Source organism: Rhea americana, unplaced genomic scaffold (assembly GCF_003343005.1).
Source record: "Rhea americana isolate MKP2758 unplaced genomic scaffold, rheAme1 scaffold_17, whole genome shotgun sequence".
NCBI classification, from domain to species: domain Eukaryota; kingdom Metazoa; phylum Chordata; class Aves; order Rheiformes; family Rheidae; genus Rhea; species Rhea americana.
The window spans coordinates 5,110,361-5,137,895 of NW_028185816.1; positions in this window are offsets into that span (position 1 = coordinate 5,110,361).

Sequence of the window (27,535 nt, forward strand, 5' to 3'; positions counted from 1 at the left end):
TATTTTCATTCTGTGTATTTTATGTCCAGGGAATACTGAAATGGGACATAAAACAAAATTTTCAGTATTACTCACTGAATTAAATTTTGTCAATGAGTACATTAAAAAAGCAAACAAATCCTGAATTATGTACAAGTAATGGCCATTTCAAAAACGTTTGGCTTCAATACCTTTTTTCTGTAATACTGCTTGTGCATTTATGAATCATTTTCTTTAAAAATCTTTTATGCTTCCCAGATGATAGACTTGAAAGAGATATAGATCTATTTACTGGCACATAGTGTTTTTTTGGCCTGAAAATAAAATCTCTTTTTTTAATCAGTGGCAGAAGTCTACTTAAACTAGGCTGCATCTCAATAACACTGATATCATCCTTTAACTGACTTCAATAATATAAGAAAACTGCATGGGAGTGAAGAATGGTTAACACGTTTTTCAGTATGATAGCACATATCAATCGTATTTCTTGCTTTTTCTTTGGAAGTTCCATAACTCGACACATGAAAGCTATTCCCTACAGTAGACAGTGACAAGGGAGAGAGGAAGAAAAAAAAAGAGAGAGAAAGAGAGAAAAAAACGACTTAACTTTCTGGTGTTCATATAAGCATGACAGAGGTAGGATTTAGAAAGTCAATCTTGCCATGCAAGAGTAAAAAGATTTTCAAGATTTGTTTTCCTTAAAGCATCATTTTGCCCTTTTCAACTCTAGAGAAGTCACAGAGAGTCATTCAATTTTCCTTTTTTATTTATAGTGAGGATTTAGGACCTAGCTCCTCTACTAAAATTTATGAAAAAAAAAAACAGAATATTTCAGTGTAGCGAACTTCTTCACTATTATATCCTATAAATACAAAGCAGACTTTTCCAAGCAATTCAATGAAATACAGTTACTACTCTGTGTAAGACATTCTGATGGACTTTAAATAATATTAAGGAAATGACATTTAAAATGGTACAAATAATCCAATTAAAAAAAAAAAAAGTGTAGAAGAAAGCATAATGGATAAGAAAGGTCCTGACAAATTGTAATGAATCCAGTGGAGAGGCACCAAGAAGGTCAAGGGTTGCAGCTCAAGTAGTACAAGAAGGAGTCAAGGGAACTGAATCTGTTGTGCCTGGAGAAGAGGAGGTTAAGTGGAGGAAGAGGAGGGGGATGTAACTGGTGTCCTCAACTGCCAAATGATCGCTTACAGGGAAAATAGAGTCAGAGTCTTCTCAGAAAAGTATAGTGAAAGGACAAGAAACAATTTTGTAACCTCTGGCAAAGGAAATTCCMGTTGAACTTAGAAAAAATATCATAGTGAGGATAATTATACAATGGAATAGGTTGCACAGGTAAGCTCTGAAACCTCTGTCTTTGGAAATATTCCAAACTGACCCGACAAGGCCTGGAGGAATCTTCTTTGAATTTGGCCCTGCTTTCAGTAAGGGTTTGCACTAGCAGGCCTCCAGAGATCCTTTCCAGGCTGATGTATTCCATGATACTATACCTAGATATATGCTACTGTTCAGCTGTCTTAGATCACATGAGGTGAGGGGAACTGGAATACTTATGCAAAGATTCATATATTTTTCTTATCTAAACACATTTAAAGATACTTTTTTTTAAAATAAATCCAGTTGCCTGGATTTATTTAAAAACTGGTCACAAGAAATGTTTCACAGGACAAGATACAAACGTAGGAGTGCAACTTCAAGGATATAAGAAAACCCCCCAAAATTAATTTCTAGTGTGCAGAAGTTGTATGCAACACTTGAGGATTTAGAACAGGAYCAGTGTTCTAAGTAGCAACAGCATATCTAGATTTAGTGTATCTAAATATCAAAATAAACAATTTTTTTTGATAAATAAATACTCTCAGTATATCAGCAATTAAGTTCAGTCATGTATGCATGTAACAGAAGTAACATTAAATAAGCAAGCCAAGCAGTGCAAGCAAATTTCCTGACCAAAAAGATGAGATGGGTGTTAAATATCTTTTTTTTTTCTAATTATATCAATTTCACAATTTCTTGTGAAAAAGAGGCTACCAAACCAGCCTCTGCTCTTTTTCTCACGTAGAATAAGTTGTCCCTTTAAGCAGAGATCACAGTTAGAATTGAGAGCAGYTCCTCTTAGCATACATTACCGATTTGAATTTACCCTCTAAAATAAAAACCTTTTCTGCAAGCATAGTTTAGGCCTTCCTGCTTCTTTCTGTTCTCTCAAGTGGCATAAGGAAACAACTTATTAGAGTAATAAAGGTGGCTTGAAGGGTTTGAACTCTTAAATGAAAAGTGTTTTATTTCCATACGCCCAATTCATCATCATTACTTTGAAACGTATCAACTAATACAATGATGTCAAGTTTGCCCCTGATGTAACATACATGAGTTCATTGAATTTGCTTCAGAGATGAATCTCGGAGTGAGAAGAARGCAAAGTGAAGAGGTCATTTTAAAAAACAAGAAAAAAAATCTTTTAAAGTAAAGGTTCACCTTGGCTGTGAGTCTGATGAAAACAAACCTGTGACAAATGACAGAAAGAGGATTTAGGAAAGAGGATTACTGTGTCAGCACTCTGAAGCACGTGTTAGGTACAGTTTTTAAATGAGGTTGAGGGTACATTTGTTGAGCTGATGATATTCCAGTCATTATTTAATTTGCAAGAAAAGAACTAATTTTTTGCTTAGAGATAATTACACTGATCAAAGGTTTATGCTAATGAATGTCTGCCACACTGAATCTTTTATTTTCATGAAAAGGGGAAACAGTATAACACTAGTAGTTGAGCAGCAGCTTTTTAGAGAAAATTCCTAAGTGGGCACTGTTTCTTTAAAGCAGCAACATAATAACTTCCTAGGTTCAATTCTCAATTCTCTCATGAACTACAAAGATCATCCCTCCTTCAGGAATGCAACACAGAACRTTTGTGCTCCCAGTAGGAAAACTGGAATTAAATCTATTTGCAAAACAGCTGATGACTATTCCACATAAGCATGCTTCTTTGGGCCATAGCYACCACTGAACCATGTCAGGAGACCTTCAGTGAAGCTTATAGCCCTGAAAAAGTGTGAAAAAATAGGTGTCTAGACCCATTTTGCAGCCTGTTGAGCTGAACACCAAGGACATGCTGGTCTGATGGAGTTTGCAGTTCTCCAGACTACATACGGCAGCAGCCGATACAGCCATCTCCTGTCTGTCCAGCTCATAGTTTGACTAGGAATGTCTTCCACGCTCAAGTCTTGCAAGTAGATCTAGTTAAAGGRATTACTCGCAGGAGAATCTTTTCCCCCGTAAGGGTAAAACATTCATAATCTGCTYCACTGCTGAGCAAGCGTCACAGCAAATCTCATAGCTTATCCATAGAAATGCCAGGTACCGCATCTATCTTGGACCAACACCCACACCTGCAATACAGGTCCCTGGAGTGTCAGACCTGGTACTTCGTTATCATAAAATCTCCCCCTGCAAACTTCATGGCAGACCTCAATGTGATGCTACATAAACTAGTTCCCAAATAAAGTTTCTGCATAAAATGGGAGAAAAAAATCTTGTTCCAGATTTAGAAGGTCTTCAGTCTACATACAAATATTCTCAGTTGTATTTTGTGGTGAAGCTAGCTTCTTCTTTAAATTTAGACTCTTATAGGAAAACATAAGAGTGAAATAAGACACTAGTGAAATAACACATTTTATTGTCTTGTCAGTGGCAGTATTTGGTGGCAGTATCATTGAGCTAATATACAGAGGCTTCAAAAGAAACATGCTTCAGGTTTCCAGTTCCACTCTATACTTGCCACAGTTATTATACATCCTATTAGGAGACTATTGTTAGCTTTAAAGAAAGAAAACTATTGTTAGCTTTAAAAAGAGAAGGAGAAAGAAAAATGTACCTATTTCACATGATTCACTGGAGCAAACATGAAGAAGCTGTGTTCCTGTATTATTCTAAGAGACGGAGATAATCAATATTAAGCTATGAATTTTCACACAAATGCTTGATTGCTAAAAGATCAGATTAATAAGAAAATAAAATTCATCCTTCAAGTGTGTCTTCTTTCATTCTCAGAATCTGAGAAGAGACTACACCACAAGCTCCTCGGTTTTTTTTGCTCTATTACAGATCAGCCAACTTGTTCTTTGTTAGTAACAGTTCTAATGTTACTAGCCTACCAATAGCTAAAAAAAAAAATGAGAAAAATGGCCTGGCCTATCACCCACTCTTGACTTGCCTCTTTTACAGGGGAACTCTCATTTGTTTTTTTGAGTTTCTACATTTGTTTAAAAAAGTGCCTCTCAGGCGCTTTTGGCACTTAGGTCTCTCAGGCAGCATAATGCTGGCAATATAAAGAAGTTTCAACCTTATTATACTCTATTATTATTATATTTTATGTATTATATTGTTAAATTCTGTCTTCTCTGAAAGCTAATTTAAGGATAAACTGTGTAGGTAACTTGGTAGCATTAGAGGGAGGATGACAGGAAAAAAACCAGAACATCCATGGTTCAAAGCTGGGTGATCTGTATGCTGAAATATATGTGCTAAAGTAGAGGTTTTCATAAATCTCAGGATGCAATTCAGCAGATAAATTGCCAGAAGGGAAAGGATTATTTATAAATGTTTGTATTTTTCATCTTTAATACTGAATGCATTTCTCTTTTGTAAACTTAGACATGCTATGATAGTACACGAAAAAGGTAAATTCATAACTTATAGCTTAAACAGGTTTATACAGTCCACTGCCTCCAGTTACTACATTGCAGCAGGCAATAGCTGGAGATTTGCTGGAGAGTCCCAGAACAGTAGATTTTATCTTGTTTTTATTTGAAACTCCAGTTTCAGAGTGCACTGAATTAGAGGTAAATTCTGTTTACCTTATCCCTGTGGTTTGCCCAATGATGTACCTGCTTAAGGTTCAATTCTRTGATTTAGTAAGATATGACAAGTAAATGCAATTAGCTTCCTGAAATGGAAATGTTACATATGCTCTGAACAACTCTCACAACTCATTTCTAAAGTCTCTCRTTCACTTGAGTGGATTTAAATCAATTGTCCGTAGTAACAATTTCACAGGATTAGGCTTTTGACAGAAAAATTCATCACACTGCCTTCAGCTTGAGCCGTAGAAGTAAAATTATTCGTTCTGTACATTTCTTCAGAGCAGGTCTCCAAGCAATTTTTACAAAGTTTTAATGGTCCAATACAACAGACAATTGAGCTCACATATGGTACATTCATCGGCAATTCTTATACACTTTGCAAGGTTCTCTGGATCGTACTTTATTAAACACTGAAGTCTACTTTTGGAATAATTCCCACCTGAATTCTTAGCAATTTCCTTAGCTTTAAATAGTTTTGGAGCTGTCTTTATTAGTCTCTCTCAGAACCTAATTTGTCACATAGAATTACTGTAACATCTTTGAGCCCCMAAAGTTCTATATCGTTTGCTGTGTTATAAAAGTGAATGCCCTTCTGCAGCCTCTCAGCTGTGCCTTGCAGCCTGGAGTGTTGCCCTAGCAAGCTCACTATCTGTCTCTATTAACTTGTCACTAAAAAAAAAAAAATCAATATTTATTTCCTATTCTTATCCCAAGTAATGTGGCATTGAAGCAAAAAATGAAAAGTACACAGGCATGAGATTTGTTATCAAATTCTAATTGCTTACGTAGGGATGCCAGATGGTACAGTGAATTCAGTAATATTTACATTGCAAGATAGAAATTGTTTCCTTTATTAGTTTTTTTATTAACTTTCTAATCTATTATAATTGTGACTGCAGTTCAATTAACGTGGTTTCCCATACTGGCTGGAAACACTGATTGCCTTTGAGGTGTGAACATGGTGCTATTTTTTATATTAAAGACTTATAAAGAATATTTATGTTTTTCTCAGCTCATCTGTTTAAAATATCGGATGAACTATTAATTGTGGAGAAAAAAATGACAAGCTAAACAAGTAAAAAAATAGTTATACTTCATTATTTTTGAAAGGTTAGTGTGATCTTATCTTTGGAATTATGGTRTAATTATCAGTAACAATTAAAAGCAATATATTTAAGCAATACACTATAACATCAGTACTGCATCCAGTGAGACATACCAATATGTAAAAGCTGAAATTACCTTCTTGTAACATTTCCTAAATCTATTTTAAAACAATATAATCCTTCAGAAATTAAGACTGCAATCTATCTTTCCTAATCTAGCTATGWTTAACGTTTTGCAGGCCCACATACGCATCAAAATTGTAGATCATACAGCCATTTCTCTCAGTATATAGCAATAACTGTCTTCATCAAACAACAGTTTATGAAAGTAGCCAGCTGAAGGAATAGAAAAATACAGATGTCCACAATGAAGACAGAATAATCTATCTTGATATAAACAAACTATTCTATGGTTAGGAAGCAAAACTAATGCAAGTTCAGGGTGGTCCAACAAAGCTTAATTAACCTGAGCATCTACATAATTCAAATCTTTGACTATTTTTGCAGATAACCTGAAAGGAACATCAAAACATTTCATAAGCTTGTACATATAGATATGCTGACACAAAGAAAAACAGCAGAGTGTTAATAAACCTGCAGTGGAGATAAATAGTTTCAATTAGGTTTCTTGTTAGTTCAATCAAGATTATTTCCTTAGTCATGAGTAACTTATCTCATTTTGTGAGGATTTTTTTGTTTCTTCTCTTCTCCCCTCCTATTTATTAAAGCTTCAGGGAGCTGTTTACCAGGCATATGAATTCTTGTGAAATTGTGCATACTTCGGAATCCATCCTTTTCTTTACCCTTAAGGCTTTTCTTAATGTCTACTATTTAAAAAGAACCACCAGCACTGTACTGCAATGAATACAGAAGAAAGTCATGAAATGCATATGAAAGGGTGACAGATTCATAGGATGCAGGAATATTTCAAACTATTGAGCTCATGAGTAATCCACCAGCCTCTCTGCTTGGGCTCACTAGCCATTGTGTTTTGGCCTAAATGGGAGCCAAAAGGAAGGATCTCTCGCTGATCTGAAGTTCTTTCAAAATAATTAATAGTAGTCTGAAACCCTGAAGAAACAAATAGCTTGAAGCTTCACACCAGCTCCAGCTGAGAGAAGACACTTCTGCTGGTTTTACAGATTACACGGTTAAAGAAAGCTAGGAACGTACAGGAAATGCTTTTGAATTCGAAGATCAAAAGCTTGTAATATTAGCATTAGGGCACTGCAGTGTAGATGTACATCTACCCATAAATTAAGAATGTCTATATATTTCCTTTTTTTTTTTTTTTTTTAAGATTAGTTATTCGGAATAGAAGCAATTTAGAGAAAATGTACTTATTTTATAAAAGCACAGAATTATTTTATTAGTTGTAGTTTTGCTCATTTTCACTTTAGCAGCCTAAATCAAACTGACTTGCAACTTCAAGTACAAACTGGACCTTCCCATAGTCGCATGTTGACATAAAGGTAGGCATGGTTCACCAACCTGAGCAAGCTGCAGCTCCTAGTTATACTTAGTACCTGAAAAAAGTGTGTCAAGTAAATAGCCCTTGTGACTGTATTTTGACTAAGTATCAAGTTAAATTCCTCATACTGATCTCCACTTCCTGGGTTCAATGACAGATGCCAGTAGGAAGCAGAAGTACTGGAAAATACCAGTTTAACACCACTTGAAAGTACACTCTACAACAACATAAAAAGCTAAGTTTGTAAGATTATTCTATTTTCAAGTACTTGATCTCTCAAGTACTTGAGACCATTTGATTTAGTATTTCAGCTCTCTGACTTTTAGAAGACCATCAACAAGCCCTGCAAGCCTCTCTCAGCAGTGACGGAGGGAGCTGCCCGGAGTCTGCTGTCTGCCAGGCCTACACCCAGTCAGATGTCAGGTTTGGACAGATGCTAGCAATATTTAATTCCAGACCTCAGCACAATCATTTAAAGTTACATCCCTGCAGACAAACTCTACCCTGAGGAAGTTCTCAGTCATCCAGGTGTCACCTACACAGGTTACCATGGGGGAGGCCAGAAAGACAACAGGCAGCCCTTTAATCCATAAACTACAGCGCCCATTTTTATGGGAGCAGGAAGCCTATCCTGAACTTGATTCRGAGTTCACTGAAGTAGCTGAATTATCTTTGACTTTAACGGGCTTTGGCACAAATTATTAAATAAAATATAGTGTAAGATAGTATATAGATTCAAGCAAAGTTAACTCCACAACATATCAAATATAATCAAGAAAGCAGTAGATAGGATGATAATTCAGGACAACCTGATAAAAAAGATGATAAATTAGGAGGAGACATGGAAAAGGCAGTAGGAGGAATGTGCTGTCAGTACCCATCTTAGAACATGAAACATTCAGGATGAAAACAAAACCAATCTGTCCAACATGCTGTTAGCATGGCAAGACATCAGGTCCTCATTTTGCAGTATTGAGATCAGTGAGTCTTTTGGTACAGACACAGAGAAACTAAAATTTTGATTTTACTGTGTTTCTGTATGAAATGTGTAATGCATAAACAAATTTATTGTGAATTTATTAATATCAGTTCACTCATGTAGTTAATTATTTTGAGAAAGTTATTAGGACTACTCCCTTCTCCCATACTTAAGCTTAGACATATTTAGTCCCATGCTGAATCAAGTTTTTGTAAATTATTTGAAATATTAGCAGTATAAATCAGCCTTCTAAACAAGTAAGGTACTTTTATTCCCCAAAGATGAGGTCATTCATCTATTTCTTTGAGAAAATCAAACAGGTAAAATATATTTATMTAAAGAATCTATATATATTTCTCAGTCACATTTGCATGTTAATCCTCAGATCTAAGAGCTTGGAACCAACACTTATTCTGCACCAAATTTTTTGAGTATCTGTACTGAAATTTACAGAGTCTGTCCAGATGTAAAAATAACCAAGAGATCTCCCTTGCTCCCTGAATTGCTGATATTTCCACTCTGTTTTTAATAAAGAGTAAGCTAGCCACTTCCCCTGACCTCTGGGACAAGTTTTATTGTGTTTCTTTCTTTCTGCTTGTCAGTCTCCTCAGACTCATTCACTCCCCACAAGCCTGTTCCTCTTTTATTTATTGTAGAAGCTGAACTCTCCTAAAATGATATATCACCTATGGAGCTGAAGAGAAAACTAAGTTTTGACAGCACTGCCTAAACTTAGCYTTCTGGTACTTTTTTGTCTATTATCATTCAAGGAATCAAGATAATCCACTCAGCCTGCTGGAAACACTGTATAAATCTCCTTTTCTACTATGTTCCAAACACCAGTGTATGATAGCCTATGATTCTGTGAGAACCATGGTATTATATTTCTTCTTCAGTGATAACTCATATAAAATTAATAACAAGTTTCTTTGGAAAATGGACGGATTTTTTTTTCAGCTCTAACATCTTTTGTAAACATTTTGAACCATAAGACAAACTTTAATATGGATTTACTGCTTTAGATGGCCTACATCTCATGACTGTTTAATGATAGGCATATATGATAGGTAATAGTATAAAAATCCTTTACAACCGCCCTTAAGATGCAGCCTGTTTACCTACAGCAACGCTAACCTATGATGTATTTCAAAAGATAAGAATCTTATAAGATTATACAGCTAATCTGAGGCATTTTCCACTTGATATATTTGTCTCTTCTCTCTGAACTATTCCTCATTAATTTTCTGTAGTTTTTGTATACCAAACAATGAACAGAGTACTTTACAACAACATATCAAACTTACACAGTAAAGCAGGTTTTTAAATTGTGTAATAACTCATTCCTATAGTAAAGATTTAAAGAGAGTAGCAGAAGGGACAATTAAATTTATTTTTCTATCAGAGGTTTCAGTGGAGAATGATTTCAGAGAGAATAATGTTTCTGAGACTCAAGAAGTTATTCAAGCAAAAAAAAAAAATCTATTGAACTAAATTGTCCAGGGATATCCAGAAACTGCTAAATCAAAAATTCATAAACAGCTCAGTCCTGCAAGATGTCTAAGTCTACTTCATGCTTCTAATTCTCATTAATTCAGAAATCAGGTACCTAAACAACTTAAAGGACTGAAGTTCGGTTTTCTGACTGAAGTGGAGCTTTCCAAAGTGTTTAGTCCCGCTGATTTTTAATCTTTTGACATTAGAATCACAAAATGTTTGTCAAAATTTTGCAGGAATGGTTAACTTGAATATTCAGGAATCTAGCTGGGAAGAATGTTGTTTTATCACAGCATTTTCTGTCACTCATTAAGGTATTAAACTTCCCTGTTAACAATRGTAGCCTATAAAAATCAACAAATGATCCCATGGGATGCTATCAAATGGGATTGCTGTAAAGCCCACCACCAGCTCACTTGCTGCAATTCTGTGAAACCGAATATGCTGAAATCCTGCTCATAATGAATTGTCTGGAATTGTTTCACTTCACCCTACTAAATAAATTGCAATAGTTTTTTTYACAGGACTCCATCCCGTAAAATGCTGACCACCCTGGCCCCAGGCCAGAGAAACAGGCCTGAAGTGAATCATTTCTGGATACAACCTCGGAGCAAAACCCACACTGAAGTGCTCGGTCTGTCCTTCAGGCATGTGGGATGTGCCCAGGTTTGGGCGAATCTCGGCTCTCCCCAGAAAGGTGGGCAGTGGGAGCCAGCGCCGGAGCGCAGCTCTGCAGCTTGCTGTACAGCTTTGGTGCACAAGCACAGCCTTTTACTGCCGTTCATCTCCGAGGGCTGAGCTTGCTTCTCTCCTTCATTTCTTAAACAATACGAGATTTCAGAGATTGCCATCGATTTTCCTCAACACACCAAAACCTCGGTGCTATTTGCCTAAATGGAGTCATGACRATAAAACCACAATAAGACGAAATACAACATAACACGAGCTTTGAGTTTGTCTGGTAAACACTAAAAATAATTCCCATTCCAGAAGAATTAGGAGCTTTAGCCTGGGCCTGATCTGTAATCCCTGTTGACTGCAGCAGGTCAGGCCCTGTAGATGCTAGCATTTAATTTTAACATGACTTTATTAGTAATAAAAGTGAAGGACTTACAGCACAGGTAAGAGAGACTAAGCTGTCTGCAGGCAGTGTCATTCATCTTTATCTCACATAACCTTGTTAAGGTACCTTATTCCCTTCCTACAGCAAATTTCCTTATTCAGTTTTTTTTTATGAGGGAAAGTAGCAATAATGGATGAGCACAAACAGATTCATCATGAAACTTAGAATTTATACGGGCACCAAAAATACAGTCCTTTCTTTCAGAAGTTGTTCATAAAACATCTAAGACCTGAGATTTAATTATTCCTTCATATGTAATGCAATTATGCATTTTCTATGTTAATTATTCCTTTGTATGCAAACTACGTTTTTACGTGTAATTGCTTTTGAAAGAAAAGCATGGTTATTTTTGCTGCTGTTAATTAGTAGAGATCTTTGTTCAAGTTCCCACAACATATTTTCTCTTTTTATTTTTGTATTTCTTATATAAAGTTAGAATACACAATTAAAACTCTTAGTAACTCTTAGGACGATTCATGCTGAATAAATTAGGCTGACCAAAGAGTAACAGTGAATCAGTCAACAGATTCTTATTTTTGGCCCTGAGAAAATTTTAGAAACTGAAAAGTCTTTACAAAACGGCTCATTTTGTGAGTAAATACTCTAATTCCAAAAGATCTTTTCCCATAGTCACCGCAGCCTCTCCTTACTGACGGATAAATTTAAAGTAACTCAGTAGCAGAATGCACTGGCCTTACATCAAAGGCACCTGCAAAATACACCACTTTTGTTGTCTAACCAGTGAATGTTGAACCTGATTACTCGTTTAAGAGAAATTTCATTCCAAGCCACAGGGTTAAGATTTGAGGACACTGCAGTCTGCTTGCAATATTCCACAGAGTGATAAACAGCCGAATTAGTAAAATGAATTATTCATTGCAAATTATTGCTCCTTTTTCACAGAGTACAGAGCATGCCATGTGTAATTACTGTTACAAATTCTTCTCGTAAAGTTGATTTTGGGCTAGATCTTATTTTTCTCCCAGTTTTCCATTTTCGCTCATCTCCTTCCTCTCTTATGATGCCATTTCGATAGCATGTCCTTTCACAACCAAATGCCAAATTGGTTCTGTGTGGAACATAATAGCCACTCTGTTCTACTGCCCCAAACAGCTCGTCAGATTAAAGAGAAGCGACAGTCACCACGATCTAACAGAGAAAGACATGACAAGGGTAATAACGCTGGGCAGCATTGATGGGGAAGGCAAAGAATAAAGATTAAAACTAGGCTAGCAGTCTAGAAATGGAGACTGCAATGAACTGATATGACACAACAGTGTYACACTGCATGTTTGGAAGTGATGCTACCGCTGCAGAGACAAAGCTACACGAGGGAGGGTTTTCTGCTGTATAATGGCAGGGCTGTTGTAGCTCTCCTGCAACCAGAAAAGGCAAAAATCTACCAGCTCTATTTCACCTTACGTGATAAACAACTTCTGCAAATGCTTTTAAGCTTTCACTTGAGTTGGTATTTCACTATAATTATCTCATGCTGTTCTAGACCTGGATACACTGGGGCTAATTTTAAAAGCCTTATGAAATGGTTATAACTGGCCAAATAACTGCTGCTCTCCCACGTCCTAAGGGCTGGACATGGCCAAGTCGTTTGCAGTGGAGGCGGCAGTTGCCACCAGTGGATGAGGACCTCCAAAGGCCACCGCAGAGGCGYGTGTAAGCCATCTACGCATTTAAGATCCATAGCTACACTGGGATTACAACATCTGAAGTCTAGGACCCTTGGATTATGCTCTTGGTCTGAGGTTAAGCTTCTGCTTTTACAGTAGGAATTCCTAGCCTGTAGGTAAGGATCAGAATACCTAGGTTAAAGCAAGTGTCCTGAAAGCAGCTAATAATTCTGAAGTTACACCTATTCTAGCTGCTGTAAATTCTTCATTAATGTTTTTGAACCTCCCAGGTTCAGGTTTCACTGTCAAGGAACTGGAAATTGTGATTTCAGAGGAAGATGAGAGGTGAGGAARACAGTTGGAAGAATATGTGAAAGAAGCCCCAAATATCAAAGTCTGCTATAATGGAAAAGATCATATCTAYACTTATATATCAGTTTCCCCTGTTTTTCCTTATATTTTCTTGATTTTTTTCCCCAAAAGACTTGCTACTATTTAAATAAAAGAAAATGAATCTGCAGTGACCGAAATATTATTATTATTCAGTGCTATTAACAGGAGTCAGGTCTATAGCGTAGAAATATATTTCTCAACATTTAGATTAATTAGAAAATTAGATTTATCACATTGTCATGTCCTTTCCCTCCCTCTGCTTTATATTAATGCTTGCAGAAATTATGTTCTGTTCACATGGAAACATACAGAAAATTAAACTTGAATTCTAATTACCTCCCTCTATCTCTTCAAGCAGTGATTTTTTTTTGTATAAGGCTCTACTCTAAAGGAGAACTGGTAATACATACGCCCTGAATTTTGCTGTGATAGGTGGATTCTGTTCCTATGACTTTCTATTTCCCTTTCTTTGGAATAATTAAAATTCTACTGGCTAACACTTATGAGTCTATATTTTCTTGCAATTCTAATCATCCAAATTGGAGAAGAAAAACAATATGTCACTCAGGTGACTAATCATGAAGAGATGATTAAGAATAATGAGCATAATCCACAGCATGAGCCTTGTTTCAGTAAGCACAGTATTATTTTTACAGTTTTTATCTTGCTGAGAATAAGAATGCACCAATGAGATACAGAGATGCAGGTAAAACTGTAATATAAATCACTTAAAGGTCTTTTCACACAATTCTTTTATACTATATGATAAGAGAAGAATTCCACCTAATTAAAACCAAAGTAAACCATATGAAATTATGAAAGATTATTCTAGATATCCTGAGACTAAACTATCAGAACCAATGCTCTGGAATTGTGGACTCCAAGGCCTTTTGCATGGAGATACACAGAAGCTACAGACTCATGGAATATTAAAATCTTGCTCCAGTAATATTAATGCCATATGCTTCTTTCTGGATTTGCTTGCCATCTGTATTCCTCAATCAATGGGGGGAAAAAAAAAAGAAAAAAAAAAACAGCTACTAAAGATCTATCTAAGGAAAATAGTCAATGCAAATCTCCAATAACAAAAAGCCTTAACCAAGTAACTTGTCACTTGACATTTTGTTTCTTTGAAAAAAATGAAACAGGTAACACCAGCACAGGCACAAGAAACCGTAAGAAGCATACCAAGAGCTGGTGTTAATGTTTAGCTGAAGAACACAAAAGATATACCTTATTGCCAAAGGAAGATCACAAGAGCGTGTCTAAACTGCATTAATTGGCCAGTGTATTCGTGTAGAACGGGATGGCCATCCGCCAGGCTTGCGTATAAACGGTTACAGTGCTTTGGAGAGGTGTTCTTTAGAGTAGTTCGGAGTAACGACRCCTCACCTTCTAAGCACAGCCACTGTTGTGTCGTTCCTATTTTTCCTTTTAAAATATCTTTTTTCCTCTTTGTAAGTTTAAAGTGATGAAAATGACAACAGAGATTTAAAAAGAAGTCCCGGAAGGGGTTTATTTATTGGTCTTCGCTGAGCTGGGAGACATGCTATAGGTCTCTATATTGAGCCAGACACTGCAGTTCACCTAAATAGATCCAGCTGCTAGATAATTTTGTGCAGCAAAGAGTACAGGGACCTACTCTCATTCATCTTGTTTATTCTCTAGAATTAAGCCATCGGATAGCCTAACAAAACTGAAACATAGCACTTGCTAACCCTCATGGGAGAGGAACTACAATATTTTTTTTCTATTTTATGTTATAGCTCGTTGTGTTATTTTATCTCTTCAAGAGTAATGTTTATTGCATTGGAACATATCTAGCAGCAAACACCTTTTGCAGCTATCAGATGTCTCAGCTTTACTCCAGCATTTAACAATATCTAATACTTTAATGCTTTGTATACTCAGGACCGTAAGCACCATTCCCTTTCCAAAGCAGAGATTTCTTATGAATAGCTATGAATTATGAATAACATAATTCCATACAATCATTAGCAAAGGTTACTATTGACATAACTTTGAGTTCCCAGTGGCTTTGTCTTATTGTGCACCTGATAGGAAAAAGTAAAGATTTTCATTTTCAACTTCACACATGAATATTGAGGGGCAAGGGTTATAAATACATGCATCCAATGCATCAAAATGAGAATACACTGTGCTATGAAAAGGATACCAGAGACATTAACGCTGTCTCCATTGAAGCGCTCAGGGTGCTCCATCGCAATAAACTACTCTTGATGCTCCCATTAAGACTAGTCTTAGCAAATCTGGGAAACCCTTACAATTCAAGTTTAAGTATTATTTTAATGCTGTTGCGTGTGCAATGTGGTGCTAGTTAATGTGAGCCACTAGCAGAAATACGGTTCAGATTCTTCTCTGTCACCTCCCAGTATGCTCCTCACAGTTTTCTTTCAGCTTCAGTTTCCAAAATACAGGTTGATGCAAAAGAGGAACCTTATAGATTTATGAATCTAGTTTATGTGAGATGCACACATTAAGGTTAATTCTGGGATTCTGGGGTTTTCATACTTTAGCTTTCCTAATTCAGCCACTGTTTATTACTAAAACTTTTTCTAAATAACTCAGTCACATAGCAATGATGGTTTTTAATTGACAAAGTTTGGTAGAATGCAGATACATACTCCAATAAATAATCTAGAAAGCTAATTATACCCTCCTAAGGTATGTAAGGGAAAGTAAAGGGCTGTAACTAACTATGCCTGGAGAATACTAGCATAGATTTCACAAGGATTATTAAGAATGCTTCCCTAGCTGTTCTTTCTAACATCAATGATGATCTTTGGGCTGATTCACACGTATTTCTGAACTTCACAGAATCTGATATCCAGCTCCAAAGCCAGATAATTGCAGGATCTATTAAATCATTTCTATTTTCATGGCTTTCATCATTCCTCATTTGTAATAAGGAAGCGTCACTGATTCTAATTACACTTGTTTCCTTTGTACCATTTCAAGAGAATGATATGCTTTATCATCATTTCACTGTCCCCTTAGGATAGTAAATACAGAGTCACAGCAGGGATATAGATGTGTTTTGGAAATAATGGATTCATTGTTTCTTCCAGACACTCAGGAAGTCAATTTTCTAGGTTTAACTGAAATTTTAACTGTGCTGATAGAAAAGATAGAGAAACATCTGTGTAGTAGTGCCTAAGGTTCAGAGCCAATAAGTGACTAACACTGAATATTTTGCTATCTTAAGCCAAGCTGCCCAAGCCAATATTTGCAAGCTCACTTAGCTGAAATCCAGCTCTGCAGGTGCCACAGAGGGTCTCCAAGGCTCTGGAGGCATGTTAAATAGCTTAGTTTTGGCAGAGCTGAAAAGGTTAATTCTAAGCTCATGATTCAATTCCATGAAAAAACAGAACACAGACATTCTTCCACATTGGGAAATCAAGATAACAGGCATCTTCCCAAAACGCAACAAAAATCTACAAAATAGAGTTATCTATGACCCAGTAACAGTGGTTATTGCTTTTGGAAACACAATACTGATGCCTGCACAGTGTACTGGGCAGTGACGAGTCTGACTAATTTACCCTGAACATGCGAGCCCTTGTTCTGTCCTCTGCCTAACAGAGAACAAATATATGCCACTTACCTCCAAGAGGTGTTTTACACGGAGATTTCATGTGCAAAGGGAGAAGGGCCATGCTGCAGAAAGCGATGTGTGCTGTCCGATAGCAGAAGGGCAAACAAACCTGCAGTCACACAGATTTCCTCATGACTGCAAACCCACCTTCCGCTCCAAATTCCCAGGATCATCATGGCAGGGTGGAGGGGAATGGCATGAGAGGATGATCATTTTATTTTGAAACTTGTCAGATATAGTAAGATAGAAGGGTTTACTTTACTGATTTACTTAGGAGAAACACCTATCCTTAGTAAGGGCTCCTGTTTTAAAGAGGTATCGATACTAGGGCTACAGGGCCTAGAGATCCTAGATCACTTCCCAAGGCACTTGGAAAAGGGCAAGAGTTTCTCAACAGCATTTTTTTCATGGTTCTCTAGTTTCTTTCCCCTTGACCCTGTAAACAGAGACAGGCACCTCAGTTATAATTCCAGAGTCTATTCTATATCCAAGTATCTAAAAGGCAGGCACATAGTGCTTGCTTGCATCTCATAATACTTGCCTAAGCTTTTGACTGACAGTAACTTAGCTCCCTTCCCAACTAACCTGAGTCATCTACAGCCTTTCTAGAGCTTGATTGTACGCATTATTTAATAAATTACGCATTTAAAATGTAATAAAAAGCTTAAGTGTTCACAGAGTACTCTGAGCTCCACTAGTGAATGGTTTCACATAGTAGCAAGCATTCATACCCAGGGCTTAAAATAGCTTCACCAAAAGAAAGATGTGCTAAATCTCTGATGCAGAGTATCATAGGAATAACATGTGGAGAGTGCTAAAGGAATGGATAAACCTTCTTCACATGAATTATTTGTACACATACTTAGAACAACTTCTTGCGATAAAACAGAATGGGTGAGAAAATCTCCAGGAATCCATCCACTGATTGTACAAAATGTCAGCAATCCTTTTTACTGACATATCATTTATTCCAAGTCTATCTACATGTCACTGGCAAAAATGCTATGCTACAAGCCAGACCCAAGGGAAAGCAAAGAAAAAGTAATTAATGCTCAAGAATTTCCTCAAACTCCCTSCAGTAGATTCATAAAGCTCCCTGCTCCATCTGTCTAAGCAAGAGGCAGAGATGAGAAAAAGACTGTCTGCACAACTGAGCACAGCAATCTCCCTCAATCATCTGCATTCCAAGGGTTTTTCACTCAGTTGGCTATCAAAACACTTCCCTGGCTTTCCTCGAAAGTGCTATTCACAACCACACGTCAGATGGGAAATTCTGCAGAGAAACAGAAAATTAATTCAATTTTCTTGATAGAGCAACACAAAAAAATGCTCATGAAGGGACTAGCCTTTTCTTCAGCCTCCCACTGCAAGGAAGTCTAGTTTCCAAATAGATATTACAGTATAGAAAGTAGTACAAGATGTCCTCCACACCATGTTTTCTTCCTTGGAGAGCTCATGGGAGCTGAAACTCTTGTTTTTACCAACCGCTACCTCCTGACTTCCCCCAGAGCAAGCAACTTGGCACTTCTGACTCATGAAGATCTTCTCTGGTGCAAGTGTCCATGCTGTAGGTGTCTCCACCAAGCAGGAGAGAGAAGCAAATGCAGCTCTCAGGCATATGTGTACTTCCAGGCCATTATTAAAAAAAAAGGAAGTGCTGGGGAAGGGATGAATAGTATTAAAAGCATCTGAATCACATCAAAGAATTCTGTCAGTGGAAAACACTGTAAAAGCTGGAGTTTGGAATTAAAGAGCTCTACTGTTTGGAGCAAAGGAGAATTTAAGAATAAGAGCATGTTGTTCAATAATGGGTGTAATGTGCTTTACTCGACTGCATAATGAAAGTGTAATTAAGCAAGATTAATCCTTGTCTTAGACTTGTGATGCCAGGCAAATGACTTCAATTCTAGGCACTGTGTTTGCCACATGTTCACTCTGTTCATGTTCAGTGTTAGCACAGTAGGACACATAGCCTGTGTTGGGCTTTCTGGATGATACTAGAATGTAAATAACAAGTGGTAGTAACAAGTAATATTAAATTAGAGCACAAACAGCATTCAAGCACCGCACAAGTGTTGATATAAAAAATAAAGATACATYGTGAGACTCTTCAGCTCAGCTGGATGTTTCATTACTGCTATGCTCTATATTTTCTAAATCAAGAAAAAATGGTTACTTTGGGAAATTAACTATTGTAAAGCGAAGGACAAAAGTAGCTCTGAAAAGCTAAGGAAGGGTAATTTTTCCATCATGCAGAGCCTTTGCTATGAGACTAAAAATTCTCACCTACCCCAAATTTGTACTTCATTATCCTACTAATTTTATAAATAATTCAAAGGGAAATATATGTTGCACTGGAATAAATAAAACATCTGTGAGAAAAATATGGAATAAGTTTTGCTTGTTTCCCAGTTTACTTAGACATCCTAAATGTTTACTTTCAGAGCAGAGAAGGAAATAAGAATAAAGCAGAAACACTACACAGGGAATAAGCATATATTCCTAATTATGAAATTGTATTTTATTCTCAAGACAGCTGAACTTTTCAGTATATTTAATGAAGGGAAATCAAGCAAATTATTTCAACCGTTAATGAGAGCTCAYGGGAAATTAAAAATTATAAAAGAAACAAATTCTCAAGTAGGGAAAAATATAGAGAAGCTGTAATTATGGCTAAACAGTTGACAGATTATAAAATAATATTTTTGGCACGAAGTTGTAATAGAACTTCTAGCACTAAGTCATCCTTTGGAGGCTCACTCAGGACGTTTCATCTCTGCTCAGACTCTGTCATCAACTTTAAACTGACTCTGTTGAAATAAGAGATCTTTCAGTGGCAAAAAGTTATAGCAGGATGAATAGAAGTATTAGAATTTGATTTGTCAAAGGATTTCCTTCTATCCTAAAGCTTGATTTTGAGATTCCTGCTTACACTGAAGCATATCTTAGTCCAAAATTATTCTCACTGGAGGTAATGGGGAAAGAAAGTATCAGGATCTATTCACTTGTGCTGTTTGAAAGTCAATTTCTGTGACACCGATGGGGTTTCAAGAGACGGGGAAGAGCAACCCTTTTCCCTCACCCTCTCTCCTGACTTGAAGCTATGTCCTGCCAATGATTTTTTTGAACTGGATATCCAAGTGCATGAGCACTAGAGGTCTACAAAAGTAGACAGAAATCYATCCTTTCCCTTTTTCTTCCCTCTCCAAAGGGAAACAAACACAAACATTTATCTAAAGTTACAGATTCCCTGAGATCTTTTSCTTACTTCCTACCACTGTTTTAAGAACTTGGAAGCCAATGTCAACAGTCTGAAAAGAAGCCTGAGCATACCTACCTCTTTGCAATTTAAATTCAGCATCTGATTAAAGATTTCTTCTACTGCAGCTTTGAATTGAGCAACAATTCTTTTCCCTAGCATGAAAAGCATATTTCCCCTACTAACATTGTGCCAGCACCCCTCCTGACAACACTAAGAAATACAATTAGTTTACATTGCTAGGAAATGTTTCTCTCCCCTATAACTAAGTTACATTCATTGTCTTTCAGAAACTTCACTGCTTTTATATAGATWTATACACACACTAAAAAGTTTACTTAATTGTCTGCACTTCCATGAAACCTTTATTTAATTTCGATTTCCTAGCAATTTTTCCCAAGCRCTTTCAGACTGTAAGCATTCTCGTTCTTCCTGAACAAAATGTTATATGTTTTCTCTGACCTTTGCTTCTTTCACTTTTTTATTCAGTTTCTTTGCCCTTTCTCTGATAATGGTGTAYTCTTTTGCTAACCTTTGGATGCACTACAATTTCTCCTCAGTACTTTCTATTTCTTTGGRTACTCTTTCAACCTATTACTAGTTTGCAGAGTATCTGTCCAAATCCTACTCTTGTTCTTCCCATCCTTGTGGCCTGAAATGCAAAGTTCTGCCTTATTACTCACTCTGGACCCAGACTGAAGACTTAGATTAGTCACTCCTTCCAACTGTGCATCTACCATTACTCTCAAATTTTGCTTATATATTGTTCAGAACGATGCATGAATCACTACTTTTTAAGCTTCCTCCTTTATTTACTGTGCAACGAACCAACTTCTAGTATGGTTAGAAAACTGAGCAGCAGTAATAACTTTGCCTTTTCATATGCCTATTTAATTTCTGCCTCAATCTAGGAAGCCCAAAGCAATTTCCTATCACCAGTTCTCTTTCCTTGTTACAACTCCTTTCACAGAATGATGAAGAAAACACAGAAGTTTGCAAGTTGAATTCAGTTCAGATGAACATTAAAACTGTAGAAGTTGATCTGCATTTCAGACAAACTTAACATGCTTTTGGCATCACAGGTTGAAAATCTCAGGACTGAGCYGGACTGTTATGCAGATGCACTTCTTTTTTTCCATTCCTCAAAATAAATCCCACAAGGGTCTTTACAGTAATCTATTACAGTACCACTATAACCCAAGAATATGAAAGCACATGAGGAAGCATATATTTCCCCAAAATTTCCATAATTTTAAGACAGGATTTCTTGAGTTTGGGGCAAAGTATGAAGCTGGTAATAAAACTTTATTTTTCTTCCAACAGGACTGTCAGTTAATTCATTCATTTTCCCYAGGACAGAATGAGCATCTTTGTTGTGTCTCTGATTTAAATTCTGATATCTACCTACATTTAAACTTGTTAACATCAAGTCAGTGAAAGGAGGAGCTGTATAAAAACAATGGATCAGCTAATGTGTACGTTACTCACTGCCTTCTGAACAAATTCATATCCAGAAACATCTGGAAGAAATAGCTACTCTGTTTTTTTCCCCACCTTTTGTGTTTAAGGGCTTAATTTCCRCTTGTCTACCCCATTCATTAGTGACCAGGAGAAGGAGATACTTCACTGCTCCTGCGTACAGCCCAAATAAATGGGTCAGTTCATACCTCGCCCTCATAAGTAAATGAAACTAAACACAAAACAAAACTAGCTCCCCTACTATGAAGCGCCTTGTCCTCTTTCTCCCTTGAATTCATTACCAAAGATAACAGTTAAGAAGAGTATCTTTTTTCCAAAGGAAGGCATGGTCTTCCTGAAGCAACCACTGCTATATTTCTCCTCGTTCCTTTTTTTTTTCCTTCCTATCACCTTTTGCTACTGCTACTATGCTTCAGGCATCATTATCTCTGTTGCTTATGGCAATGTTCTTGACCACAAAGCTTTTTTTACTCCATTTACCACCACATCCTGCTGTGATGATCATTACGTGCGGTCCAGCAGAGATGCCGCATACTGCAGCCGTTGAGCCACGAGACATTGCGTTTCACGGGTCGTAGAACACGTGGGTTTTAGGCTAGGTCTTAAAACCTTTCCTTTAAGAAACAGACATACATTTGTAATAATGCGATGTCAGTATACCTCTTGGAAAAGGGTATTCCTCATTCTCTGATGATATCTATAAAGTTCTCCCCATACCACCCCCCCAAAAAAAAATTTTTAAGGTTTCAAAAAAATTACAGGTATCACATTTTATACTCATCATAGTAATAAATCCATGGTTCCTAACCAAAATATTTTTCTAATGCACATTTTAAATCAAAATACTGCCTTTCGCACCATAAGCTATCATTATCCAAGACAGAATACAGAGTAAAGTACATACCAGCATGAGTTTAATGGGAAAAGCCTGCAGATTTGCCTCCTGTTGTTCACAGAATCACTGTAAAACCCCAGAGAATTAGGAATAAGCTTACTTCTATTCAAAATATAGCAGAGTAGAAATATTCTTAAGTCATTTTACACAGAGAAATAATTTATTAATCCAAGGAAGCTATGATTTTGGAAGTAGAAATAACATATAGTTTACTCTTCTTACCTGATCTGCTGCCTGTGCTTTTTCCCCAAGCTGCTTATATTTTAGTCCTTCTTATGCTCTGTCAGATCTTTCACAAAGCAACTGTAGACCTGCCAGCAATTCAGGAATTAGATCAACAACCATTTCTGATCAAAAGGGAAAAACAGAGTCTGGAAGGAAAGATACAGCAAATTCTTAGGGGGATTTTTTTAGATCAATGTCTTTATAATTACATTGCTACTCCTGAGTCTGGATTTTACATGACTCTGAAATAAGGTCGGGTCCATAAATGGCCTATCAGCCTCATAAATGTAGAAACACTTTCCAAAGACTAGCTCCAGAGCAAAAGCTATGGGGAAAMAAGTTGCAGAAACATATAAGCATGTGAACCTGCTCATGACCAGCAGTTTTCTAAACACATTTATGCTGTTCTAGCCCTCATATTGATAAATCTCTGATTGAATCATGACCCTATATTTCACCTCTTTCTAAGCAAGTCTCCACACTGATAGTATTCAAGATTGAAACTAGATTTCTTGAGTCAATGAAGCTTTGATTCTACTGTGCAAATGGGTTACTGAGGTGGGGGTAGAGGACAGGTACTAGAGAGAGAGAAAGAGAGATTGAGAACAAAATCACTGACAGCTTAGCTACTATAACTACCAACAAATATTTATTCTGTTTCCGGTAGAATTTGATGTAATAAGAGTGCATAGATTCTTGCAGGCAATAAACGTGGAAGACTATTCTTCACGAGACAGACGTCTCAAAACTATAACATGCAAGCACTTTGCATTTCTCAAACATATAAGTAAGCTGGGAAGCTTGGATTTCTAAACAGAAAAAAAAMCACACAAATGCATTTTGTCCTAGACAAGTGAAAATGAAGTTTTGTGTGTTTTGGTTTTTTTTTGTTTGTTTGTTTGTTTTTTGGGGGGCATTGTTTTTTTTAGTAATTTAAGTCCTCCTTTGGCACCATTTTAATCATTTTAAATCTGCCTCTCAGAAAACTTTGGTTTATTCCAAGCTGGTGGAGTTAAGGGGAATGTCAGGACTCTACCTGAGAGAGACCAACATCTCTTTAGAAAGCCTCAAGGACGGAGAGAGCACCAGATTTAGAACTGGTGCTAGAGATCTGTATGGTAGTACAAATACATTTCTGGAAGAGTAGTTTTTAGACAAAGATCTGCCTTATAAAGATAAATAGACTTTTACAGACTTTCTTCCTATTAGTTTAGATGCTTTTAAAAAATACATAATTCTTGTACCGGGAAATCTACATAAAATATAACATGCTTTTTTCTTCCTTATTCCTTGCTTCTGAATTTATTGTCTATTAAAAAAAAGCTCTTCATAAACAAATATGAGTGAAAATATAACTACTGAAATAGAAGGAATGGAAAGAAATAGAGTTTATTGCGAGAAAGAAGGGAAAAGCAAGGAAAAGCACAACTAATGTATCAGTTATCAAATCATAAAGCAAGCTAAGCACTTATAAAATAAAACCTCAATTGTGTAAACATGATAATTGTAATAGTCATAGCATTAAGTATAATTACTTCTAAATCCAACAAAAAAAAAGCAAGTCACTAACGATAGTGTAATAAGTTTCAGTCTGATTCCCAAACTGTCATGAAAAACAACATAGCTGGTGAGAAATGTTTTCAAGTGCCCATAGTTTAAGGAAAAAAACGTAAAACTGTCACAGAAATTATTTGTCTTCCTTAGCTGTATTCAGGTAACACCAACTATAATGCATTCCTTAGAATAATTTGTTGTGCATTCAAGCGAAATTAACATTAAAAAGTCTGTCCTTTTAATTTCTAATTTCTTCATCTCTTGTTATTTCCATAGCTAGTTGAGCACACAGGACAGGAAAAAGGCGAGAGAGCTGACGTGAGCTGATTTGCACAAAGGGTTCAGGGAGCAGAGGGTATTTGCTTCTAGCCGTTAGTTAATGTTTAGGCAGAGCTAACACCCAAAGGCCACATTTGGCATGGGAGAGCTATTGCCCGAGGTGCTGTACAAGTATGGAAAAAGGTACCCAACTCATAAATGAGTAAAGACTTTTTTGCCCACCTTCCCTGGTCCTTGGCCAGTCAAGAATTGTCATTGTCCATGGCAAGATTTAGAGCAACTAAAACTAAGACTTTTAAATTGCTTTTCAAAATAAAAACATGTCCACGCATGTGTGATTATTGGTGACGTTAAGGGAGAATTTTTTAGATTCCTCCTCTGAGCTTTGAACACTCAGCAGCTAATTTCCCAGTAGTCTCTCATACCTTACCTGTGTCCTTACTGGAGGTGATTATTGTCCTCTGTTTCCATTTTAGTTATTTTCTCAAGCTTCCCTCACTCTCTACACACGATCTGACTTTAATTATCTCAGAAGAGTTTCTCTAATTGAGAAACTCTGAGGTATATTGCAATGAAATCATATTTATTGTTGATATACGGCTCTAGGACTTTTATCAATTAATTCTAAATAACAGAACATAATAGCCGTTGCAAATTAATGATAATGACCTTTTCTTCTTTTTAGCTGTGAGTATGGGAATTTTTTATAGGTGCTAGTTTTGGAGATCTTGCTACATGTAAAATTTGCATTCCTTATGAAAATCTCTCTCTAGTGTGGTCTACAAAGGGCCTATAAAAATAATTTCTGTGCAAATGAACAGTCAATATGTATGCTGACTAGAAGCAGATCAACTGATCTTTTTTCCTTGCTAAGTATTATAATATTCATTTCAGAGCAATAAGTCTAGTCAAAATAAGATTTTTTTTTAAAAAAAAGCTCTAAGTAGGTGACAAGTTGAGTTTAGCTTTCTACTTTCCCAGGAAAACTAAATGAAATGGATGGCAATTAYACTTTTAGTGCAAAATCCTGCATCTTTTTCAGGCTATTAGCTCCCAGATAAGGAACTAGGGAAGGTATGCTTCTGGTAACTAAATTTCGGAAGCCCAAACACACCCCAAACCCCATAAATAATAATAATTAGGAAAATATTCTGTCCTTTTAGTTCACAGTAAGCAGCCCCAGGAGTAGTAAAGGAACAGACAGAAGTCATATTRCCTGCAGAGAAAGTGTAGAACTATATGCTATTCTTCCTCGATAATTGCTGTCTTCAAATAACCAATTTAAATAGTATAACTCTGCACAACAGCCTGTGTACTGTACATATATACTTCACATTTAGAAAGCACATACACCATTGCATGCCACTATTCTATAACACAAAATAATTGGCCCACAGCACCGTATAAACATGTGCACAGCTTGGCACATCGAAAACACTTTAATTGCCAGGAAAGAATTTGAATCTCTTCCATTATTTCCATTATCATTCTTGTCTCATTATTAGTAGTCTCAYGGGGTATGTTTTTTAGAAGCTTTTTCAGTCCATTACTGGCCTTGGCCACTTAGCAGCTCACCTCCCCGCTTGTCTTCCGTTGTCTTCCATTCCCATTTTAATTATTTTCTCAACTTTCTCTCTCTCTACACCTGATTCATCAAGTTCTTCCTTCCAGTAGATATTTTTATTGCTTCTCCCACATCTTTATTTTCATTTCTTTCAGAAAGCAAGAATGTTTGTAAGCCTTTTGAGGTGTAAGCCTTTCCTGCAGACTGCTATAGGTCTCTTTATTTTCATTTTCTCTTAACTGCTTGACTTCGTTAAAAACAAACAAAACCCAAGCCTGATTAGCCCAAAGGAAGTAAATGATATTCATTCTCTTCTGAGCTTTAGAGTGAGCTCTAAGAATAATGTCAGTATGTTTTTGCATTTTTTTTTTTTTTGGGTGGGATTTTCTTTGAGTTGGTATTCAAAAAGGGGCTAATTCCAGGCTGCATCAATTTTTACTTCACCCTCTGCTGAACACACTTTTTCGCAGCCATGTATTTCAATGCAGTTAATTCAAAACTGCATATTGTTTCTTTCATAATGGAAARGCACGCACATAATATGCAAAATCTGTGAGATACCAGTCACCGTTTACCTCTTTCATCTAGAAGAAATCACCTATTCGCTTAATACGAATGGATTTCAAGCTCGGATTTCTGGAACAGAGTATCTGATGAAAAGAATGTATTTAATGCTAATGGATTTAACTAACCAAACAACCAGTGTGGTGTTTGGCCTTCTTAATGTGTTTCTATATCAGATGTCACTAATGGAATTTAGTGGGTTTAATGCTTTCCTGCTTAAAAGCTTTTATTTATAATAGGTTTTCTGGGTATTAATGTTGTAAATTTAAATTATAGTGATTAGGGAAGTTTACTTTAATGTCCCATGAGTTCTGTTGTTGTTTTTAATAATGCAACTACTTATCAAGGGTTACATAAAGTAAAACAAGAACAAAATCTGATCATGTCCAAAGACTGCTCAAAGCCTCTTTCTTTGCATAATTATTAAGATATCRAATAATGCAGGAAAAAAGTTATCCCAGACTGTTATATACATACATGGAAAACCACAGKAAAACCACAGGATGATATTTTTCTGAAATTCAAAGGCTATGCAAGATAATGTGGAACTCCTTGCCAATCTTTAGCTGGCAGGTACAAATAATCTTGGCAATTTGTTAGAACTGACAAAATTAAAGAGTTGAGGCATTTGCCAATGGAGAATAAAGGTACGATAGAAGAGCTTAAGTATAACAGGCCATAGGGAAATTATTTGAAAATGTCAGGCATTAGTTGAAATTGAGCATTTATCAAAGGCAAATACACACGCTCTGTAGAAATATCTATCTGAATCACAGAAAAGTTATCTCCACAATGCCCACAGAGGGAACTACCATTACAAGGCAGCATGCCGAGTAGATAACAAACAGGAAGCAGAGCATCACCAAGGAGAGCATCACGACCTCCACAGCCATTCCTCTGCTCACGTTGTGCTACAGAAACATCCCAACTTTTCTCAATTCAGTGGAAGCACTCAGATAAGTAATGTTCTGCTGCATGCAGGTCTGAAAATGAAACTAAAATATATTTTAATCAACTGACTTGCTCCAATTTCTTAATACAATGTAA